We start from the raw sequence: 8260 nt of genomic DNA on the forward strand, positions 1-8260 counted from the left end.
AAAAATTTTGGACATAGATCATTATTTAGTCAACAAAATACCATTTTAAGCATTAATTTAGGGATTTGCTTACTGGCATCTTATGCACTCAAGCCTGAAAACTGGTCCTTTAATGCCAATGGAGTAGCAAACTGGAGCCAGACTTTTATTTTTATGAAACAATAAGGCAACTGATAGAAGTCCTGTGTTTTCAGAGGAATAGCAGCCAAACCACCTCACTAAGCAATTCTCTTCACTAATTCTTTCAACAAGCAAATGATCTTAGGTACCCGTTACAGCGGGGAAACTGCAACACGATGTATCAGACAACAAGGCCCGTGGAAAAAAATATATATGGACCGATTCTTGATAGATGTTTCAGAGATGTTTATTTCTCCAGCCACATGGCCGGGGCTCTGCTGAGGAACTGCTCAATCCTGGGACCCGAGGGTCCTTGCCCGCGCAGGGGAACACAAAACAACCAATGGGGAGCGAGGCTGAGCAGGGGCAGGGAAAGCCCGTGCCTCCCCCAGGGCCCCTCTCCCAGGGCTCCATGGCAGGGGGGGAGGGCCCCAACAGGTACCTGAGATTTTTGTTACTGTATTTTTAATAGTTCATTGAAAACTGAAATACTGTGGTGCTCTTTGGACTTTTTTTTTCCTGGTTTATCTTTAATTGAATACAAATCCATTAGCTTGCAAGTGAATAGAGAACACAAAATATAGTCAATGTGCCCTGACTTTAAACATCACTTAGGGATTGCTTAATTGCTTAATTGCTTGTTCCAATGAAAAACTGTGTGGGATTGAGGAAAAGAGTCCTTCCATATTAATACTATCTTTCTCATAATTATATCTGAAAGGCTGGTAGGATTGATTCTGCAATATGATGATGACAGATGAACACTGGTCAAATTTCTCAGCGTCCTGAGGATACTAACAACCCTTCCTGGCTCCGCCCAGCACCATCTGGGGCCTCCCCTCATCCTGCCCTGTGCCAGTTTGGAAAAATTTGGAGGAAAATATCCTCTGATAGAAGGCAGGTTACAACCACCCCTCCCACACCAGGTTCAGGAAAAAAAAATTTTCCTCAGAGGAAAGTGAAAGAGATAAAAAACCTGTTTATTTAACAAACAAACAGGAAAAGGATAATAATGCTGAATAATAAAACCTCTCGCTGTGGAGAGAAACCTGGGAAGATTTCAGCGTCCTTCTCTAGGTGTGGTCTCTCTCCTCCTCCTCAGAGCTGGGTTGTGGGCCCACCTCTGGGGCCTCGGTGGAAAATTCTCCCGATGTGTTCTGATGTTGAAACAGTCCAGAAGAGGAGAAGGGAAAAACCGAAGTCCCAGAAAAACAAAGTTCAACTCTTTGTCTCCCTCCGGAGAAAAGGAGCTGAAAACTGGCTGAAAAGCAAGCAGGGTGCTTCCTCCGCTCTTGCTGCTGTTAGAAGCAGAGGAGTGTGTATCTGTGTCCTTGAACAACTGCTTTGAAAATTTCACCTGGTTTTTTTCCTCTCCCCCATCTCAGGATCAGTTTAAAGGCACAGAAAGGCACAAAATTAATTTCTGGGCATAGAGCAGTGATAGGGGATACACATCATAACGTCACCCCAAGACATGCCCCATCAACATCAAGAATGGCTGTTCCTGTCCCCTGGATGGACATCTTGAACCTACACTGTAGGCTCCTCTCCATTGCCCTTCTCCTTTTGATTTCTGATATTTTGCTTGCTATTTCAGTATATTAATTCTTTTAAGGTTTAGGGAAGTGGTGTGGAGGGTTGATTGTTTTTAGGTTTTACTCGATGAGAGAAAATTCAAAGACTTTATGTTATTTTTTCCTTAGCCACCATTGCAACTAAACCAATATTATTTATTATATATGGCTTAAAAATAGAACCATATGTATAGCTATTATTCTTCCATAGATTTTTACTTTATTGGGGAGCTTTTTTTGCCCTCTTCTAGCTTTCTGACTGCATTTCTCATCCTCCAAACCTGTGCACTTACTCTGCCTTATTCTGAGTAGAAGTCTCATAGCAATACAGGATACAGTCTTGTCCACAAGGTAAATATTTTAGCTTAGAAAAAAAAAAAAAAAGAAAGAAAATCATTCATAAAAAATTTATATAGACATATGCTTAGAAAGTAAGGTCAACTTGTAAACAAGACTCTAAAGAAACATTTAGACAGTGATAGAGAAAGAAGATTTTAAACCATCCCCCAGAATAAAATCAACATCCCGATGCTATAGATAGAATTTCTTTATCATCTTCTCCCACTGATAAATTGTTGCATACAAATCTCATTAATTATTAAGCACAGACCAACTGCAGTGGTAGACCTGCACTGGATGAGTTTTAATGACAAATTAAAACTGTTTGATGGTGCTCAAACTGAACTGAACTGTGTTCTTGGATCTTATAATTTAACCAAATGTTAGAAGATCATTGGATCCATCTCCAGTTTAACCGACAACCAACTGCAGTTGATGCAATAAATTGTTAAAACCTAAGAGCAGTTGGTATTCAAATCATTAAGCATGTGAGTGATAAATTGCTGAACAGAATATTGAAAATTAGAGGAAGTCAGTACTTGCCATGGTTGGTTTGGAGACTACATCCTGTGTACTGTGCTTGTATTTTCTTTATGGCAATAGAAACTGAGTTTATCAAAGACACTAATGGATTCTATTAGCACAGATTCTTTTTTATTAGAGATTATAATAATTATGGGTAGGGGTTTATTTTTCATTTTGTTTTGGGATTTTTTTGTGTTTGTTTTTTAGTTTTCTTTTCTAAGAGATGCTGGAGAAAAGGTTTAACAAACTTTTCAAAATTACATAGAAAACCCACCCAGGCTTGATGAGATAAAACTCTTGATATTATGTGATTCATTGTCTAACAATAAATATGCTCATCTTTGCAATTACTCTAGATTTATCTAAGAATAAGAGCAAAATTTTTAAAAAACACTTCAGTCTGTGTTTCTAATTCTGCTTTTTCTGCCCCTACTGTATTTTCTACTGTTTTTTCCTCTGCTGGCAAAGAAAATGCAGATACCAAGAGGAACTTTTTTAAAAGAATAGATAAATCCTTATCCCGGTGCTCCTCCTGAAGCCAAAAGTATTTTACTAAATACTTTTATAGTAATAGAAATAGAACTAGGTGGGTGATTAATATTTTTAAAATTTTCATTTACATCCTTTATTAAATGTACAGTGACCCTGGTGGGAAAAATAGTAAAGCTGATTAAAAAAAAACCAAAAATAAACACCAGCACCACCAACAAAATACCCAGAAGCACCAAAAAAGCCTAGTCTCAAGATCTTCGTGACATAAATTCAAATACCAGAGTTAAACTTTAATTTTACAGAGCTCTTACACCGTACATGAGAAAATTGCCAATCTTTGGAAAGGCTCACACATTCCGAATGAAATGGTCCTTGCAAGGTATCTTGCTTTAATGGTCAACAAGGAATGAAAAATCATAATTCCAAGATGATCACTCAGTGAAATTATTTGTCCTACTATAGAATTCTTTCATGCCTGACAGCCTGTCACAAAACACAACCTTGATATTTTAATCTGTGTTTCTCCATACAATTCACAATTAAAATACTTTCTGCTTGTTTTTCTATCTCTCTATGGACTCTCAAAATGTGTCTTTCTATTCTTATAGCTCTATCAGGTATTTGCTCAGGAATTTGAAATGTCTAATAATTTCACATCTTCTCTGAAATGTTCTTAAATCCTGATTTAAACATCAGTTACATAACCTAGAATTAATGGATTTATGAAGCAACTTAAAAAAAAAAAAAGACTTCCTGTCTTGACAAAACTGAATTAGTTTTAAATTTCAATTCTTTTTTTATTGTTTCTTATTTCTATCATTGTTTTCCTCAAGTAAAAGGCTTAGGAACTTTATCTTCATTAAAATATTGAATGACTACTGACTTCATTACATATTAGTTCCAGGAATTAAATGCCTTTGAATTTGTTAATGTGTTATAAGCCAAGAGTAATAGGGCAGTGTCACGATCTGCTAATACAAGCAGGGGTCATGATGGTTCGTTTATAGATCTCAGAGTGTAAAAGGACACAAGGGATTTTAGTTTTAACCAAAACAGTGCACCTTTGTAAGTGCCCACAACACGGTAATGCAATAGAGGGGAGAGAGAGAGAGAGAGAGATAAAGAAAAACAAAGTAGAGAGGGAGAAAAAGAGGGGGGAATAGCTACCAACGGATGAGACAAAGTCCTCGTGGTCTTCTGCCAATAGATTTGTCTTCTTTCCGTGGGGAGATCTTGAGCTCAGTTATTTCAGAAAGTCCCTTTATAGTCCTTTTCAGAAGTGAGGGGCAGCTGGCCAAGAGGTGGGGAAATCTACAGCCGTTGTTATGGGGCCCGTTGCTTTGGGAAACAGGTACAGGACAGGTGTACAGGACAGGTGTACAGGATAGGTGTACAGGACAGGTCATTCCTTTCCGCTTCAGCACAGTCCTTCCCGCCTGGGCAGCAAGAACGGCGCAGTCCATTGTGACCTGCACTAATTTCCTCAGGAATGCCTACCAGTTCCCAGCGGGCACATCCGCAGGCAACACTTGGCAGGCATCCCACCTCAGCCAGGCCAGGACTCCTGTGTTCAGTCTCTGTCCTCAGTGATGATCGTGAGGCAGATGAGGGATCTTCGGACCGTCTCTTACAGGCAGGAGTCACCAGAATTTTAACAGACCCAGGAAAGAACACAAGGAAATTAATAATATTTGTTACAGAATTGTTGTAAAAGAAAACAACATAAAAAGACTTCTCCCATAGTTTTTACTTCATAAGACTGAAAACTGAAAACCTGTTCTGATTCTACTTAATTTTAGCAATCAGGCTGATTGAAGTAAAATTGCCTTTAAGTCACTGAAACTGCATTAGTGCTGAATTTTTATCTTTGTCTCTCTTGATTTAATGTCTTGCTATTTTATAATAGTTTCTGCTAATCTAAAAATAAATTTCAGAAAATGTTCAATATTGTTGAAAAGAAACTTTCTTTTGAAATCTACACATGCACACATTTTACAGTGGTTAGTGGTGTATTACAAGTGTCTCTTCTATTTATTTATAAAAATTCAATATATTTATTTCTCTTGGAATATCGTTTCAAAATAAAACATAGCAATGATAATATCCATAACATTCTTCTGGTCACACACAAACAAACCTTGGGCACTTTTATTGTCAGTAAATGTAGTTTGGAAGTCTTCAGGATAGTTTAGTAATTGTCTTGGGTTAAACAATTAGCAAACTGCTTTGAGATTTTTTTTTTTATTTCTCTCACCTTTTTACTCCAGACATCTTCATCAGTGCAGGAAAAGCTACAGTCCAAACACATCTAATGGCTTCAAATACAATTTCCTAAGGAAAACTTTTCACACAGACTTAAGAGAAAAAAAAACCTCTATTCTTTCAACTAGCAATTTTTTCTTTCTCTTTTTAAATCTATATTTGCATTTTTATTATAAAAAATACAGCAACCCTAGAAAATAACAAGAGGTGTGAAGTTTTATTGTTGTCGATATCACCAGTCCATTTTCTCCCTTCTGTTTGCTTTGAGACATGGATCTTCACCTGCACTAGCTCCTATTTCTTTGTTCAAGCTCTGGTGGTTTTGTTAACTTTTTTTATTATTCTCCTGACGCTGATTTTTCCTTTAGCTCTGTTTTTTCCTTTGCTAGATTTGATACTTTCTTCTCCCACCAAAAAATGTCAGACACCTCCTCAGGCCCCAGCATCCTAATTAAAACTATGTATTGATGTACTACTTAGTTTCATTTAGTAGTACATCAATAAAGTAGTGAGCAGGTAGGACAGCAAAGTCTCTCTGAGAATTCTGAGGTATTTTGTATTGATTTAAATTACTTCCCACAGAGTAACTTTGTACTTCATCTGGTACAGGTCATATTCTACTCTCTCTGGAGCCATTAGTATGATGCTGATTTCAGATACTATGGTCAAAATGATGGTCACTTTTGCAATGGGAAACTTCAGGGATGAGAAGCATACAGGCAATCCTGGCTCTTTTCCTTTTTTTGAGGCCAGTGTGAGAGACTGGAAGGATTTCTGTCTCGAAACATTTCAGGTGCATGTTTGGCGGAAGGGACAGAGTCTCGTCCTGGAGAGGCAGGGTCCTGCTCCACACACCTCATCCCACCCCACCCTAGAGCCCATCCCCACAGCAGCCACCAATCCCTGGCACACCCAGACAATGCTCCACAGCTGTCCCTGGAGCCCCTAACCCAGCTCCTCAGTGGCCACCAGCGTGGAAATCCTACCTGGAGGAAGGGATCAGGAAAGCCAAAGGATACTTAAGCCAAAGCATGAGGCAAGCACATGTTGTGGCTCTATTGTTCTTGGATTGTATGGCAGCTGAGATCATACCAGAGTCAAAGAGGTGATAGCTATATCTTGCTTTTCTCTATTTCTTTTCTTTCTTTCTCTTCTTTTCTACTCCTAATTTCCTCTTCTAGAAATATGGGTAATTTAAGGTTGTGTGGGTAGTTTGCTAAGCTGATGTTCAGTGAACTGAAGGAGAGAATGGGACCTGCTTTGAGCAGTTTAACAGCCTGCACAGAAGAGAAGATGTACTTGACCCAAACCTTAGGATTTAACTGAAACATTGTTGCACAAGCCAGGTTTGGAGAAGCTTCCATCTCATAGTTTTTCCCAAATGAGATGAGGAGAACCTGTTAGGTCTAGATATTAGCACCGGCGTCTTAGGAATCCAGCCTCCTGCAAAAGTATCAGGTCTCTGTAGGGGCCAGTATATTTCTGAATAGTCTCGTGTGTTTGTCTCCACCCTCAGTGGAGTCTGGTCTCTACTGCTCCATAAAGAAAGAGATTTCTGGTGGTTAGCAAGAGAAGTTGGAACCATCTGTGACCACAGACATTACAAGACCTGGGATTAGAGAAGTTAAAGTATGGGAAGGACTATGATTATTTTGCTGCAGTGACTATACCCTTCCTTACACTAAGAAAAGGGGATGAATATAGGGGAGAAAGATGATAACCTAGAAGAGCCTAAAGGATGATTTTTTTGTGCAGGATTATATGCAGTAGCCTCATTTACTTGTGATTTAGTTGTTATATTGGGAGGAAAGGAGGAGTCAAGGACTCTGTATATACATAAGATATTACTGAAAATATTTGCTCATCTTTTCATCTTTCTCATTTAGCAACATCAACTCTTAACCTGAATAGTCAGAAAGTCACACTCGGCAAGATTATTTTTATGTTCTGAGGTCTAGGAACAGCTCAATGACCCTTTTCCATCACTACAGTCATCTTTTCTCAGGGTGGTACTGATCCAAAGCATGTTAGCAGCTTAATTCCTTGTCAAGACCAGGACTTCCAAGCCAAGCACATATCACAAAGCTGCTCTGTAGCTACTGTTCATACTAGAAATCTCACCAGACAAATGACTCAAGGAATTTGGAGAGTGAACTGCTTTCTTAATTTTCGTTGTTCTCTTAAATTGCAGATGAAGTAAACTATGCTTATTTTTTAGCTATTTGTTAACTAAGCTGTTACTAGAACAAGATTTTTCTGTGCACTTTAAGTTCATTACTAAAATTGTGAAGAAGCTTTTATTATTACCACTTGATTCTACATAGCAAAAGTTGCACTTCAAAGCATGTCTTCTACCAGTACTTTTTTCCCACACTGAGAGTGCATTTATGGAAGTGCAGTTTAGCAGAATATATGAAATACAGATTTGACTAGGAGACTAATTGTATTAGGATCTCAGCTGGATACTTTATAAAGCATTTTTATGGTTATGTTGAAGCTAAATACAGAGTGTCTAGTCAGGAACTGAGTGATTCCAAATTTATTCTGTAGTTTAAGGTTCCCAGTCATGAATGACTTACTGTCCTGTATAAGGTCAATTTACTCAATAGTGAGGATACTCATGGGAAAACTGTAACATAGTGGGGCTATTTATAATGTTGAGACAGTCATTTGTAAAAGTAATCTCTCCTTATATAGCAATAGCAAAGATACTGAGGATTCTACTGAATAAATGCTCTGAAAATTTAATAACAAGGACTAAAATAAAAGGTCAGTGACAATTTGCATAAGGCTGATTATCTAATTTTTCACAGAATTAAAAGATATACAAACAATCTAGTCAGTGGGTTTGCTGAATATTTCTGTCCATATAATTTAAAATAATTAACTAATGTGGTATTAAAAAAAGAAGTCCAAATCTTCTGACTATTATTCACCAGCTTTGGTTG

The sequence above is a fragment of the Corvus kubaryi genome, unplaced genomic scaffold, assembly GCF_017639235.1.
Source record: "Corvus kubaryi isolate FWS band 111438036 unplaced genomic scaffold, C.kubaryi_AGA036_p1.0 37385, whole genome shotgun sequence".
NCBI classification, from domain to species: Eukaryota; Metazoa; Chordata; class Aves; order Passeriformes; family Corvidae; genus Corvus; species Corvus kubaryi.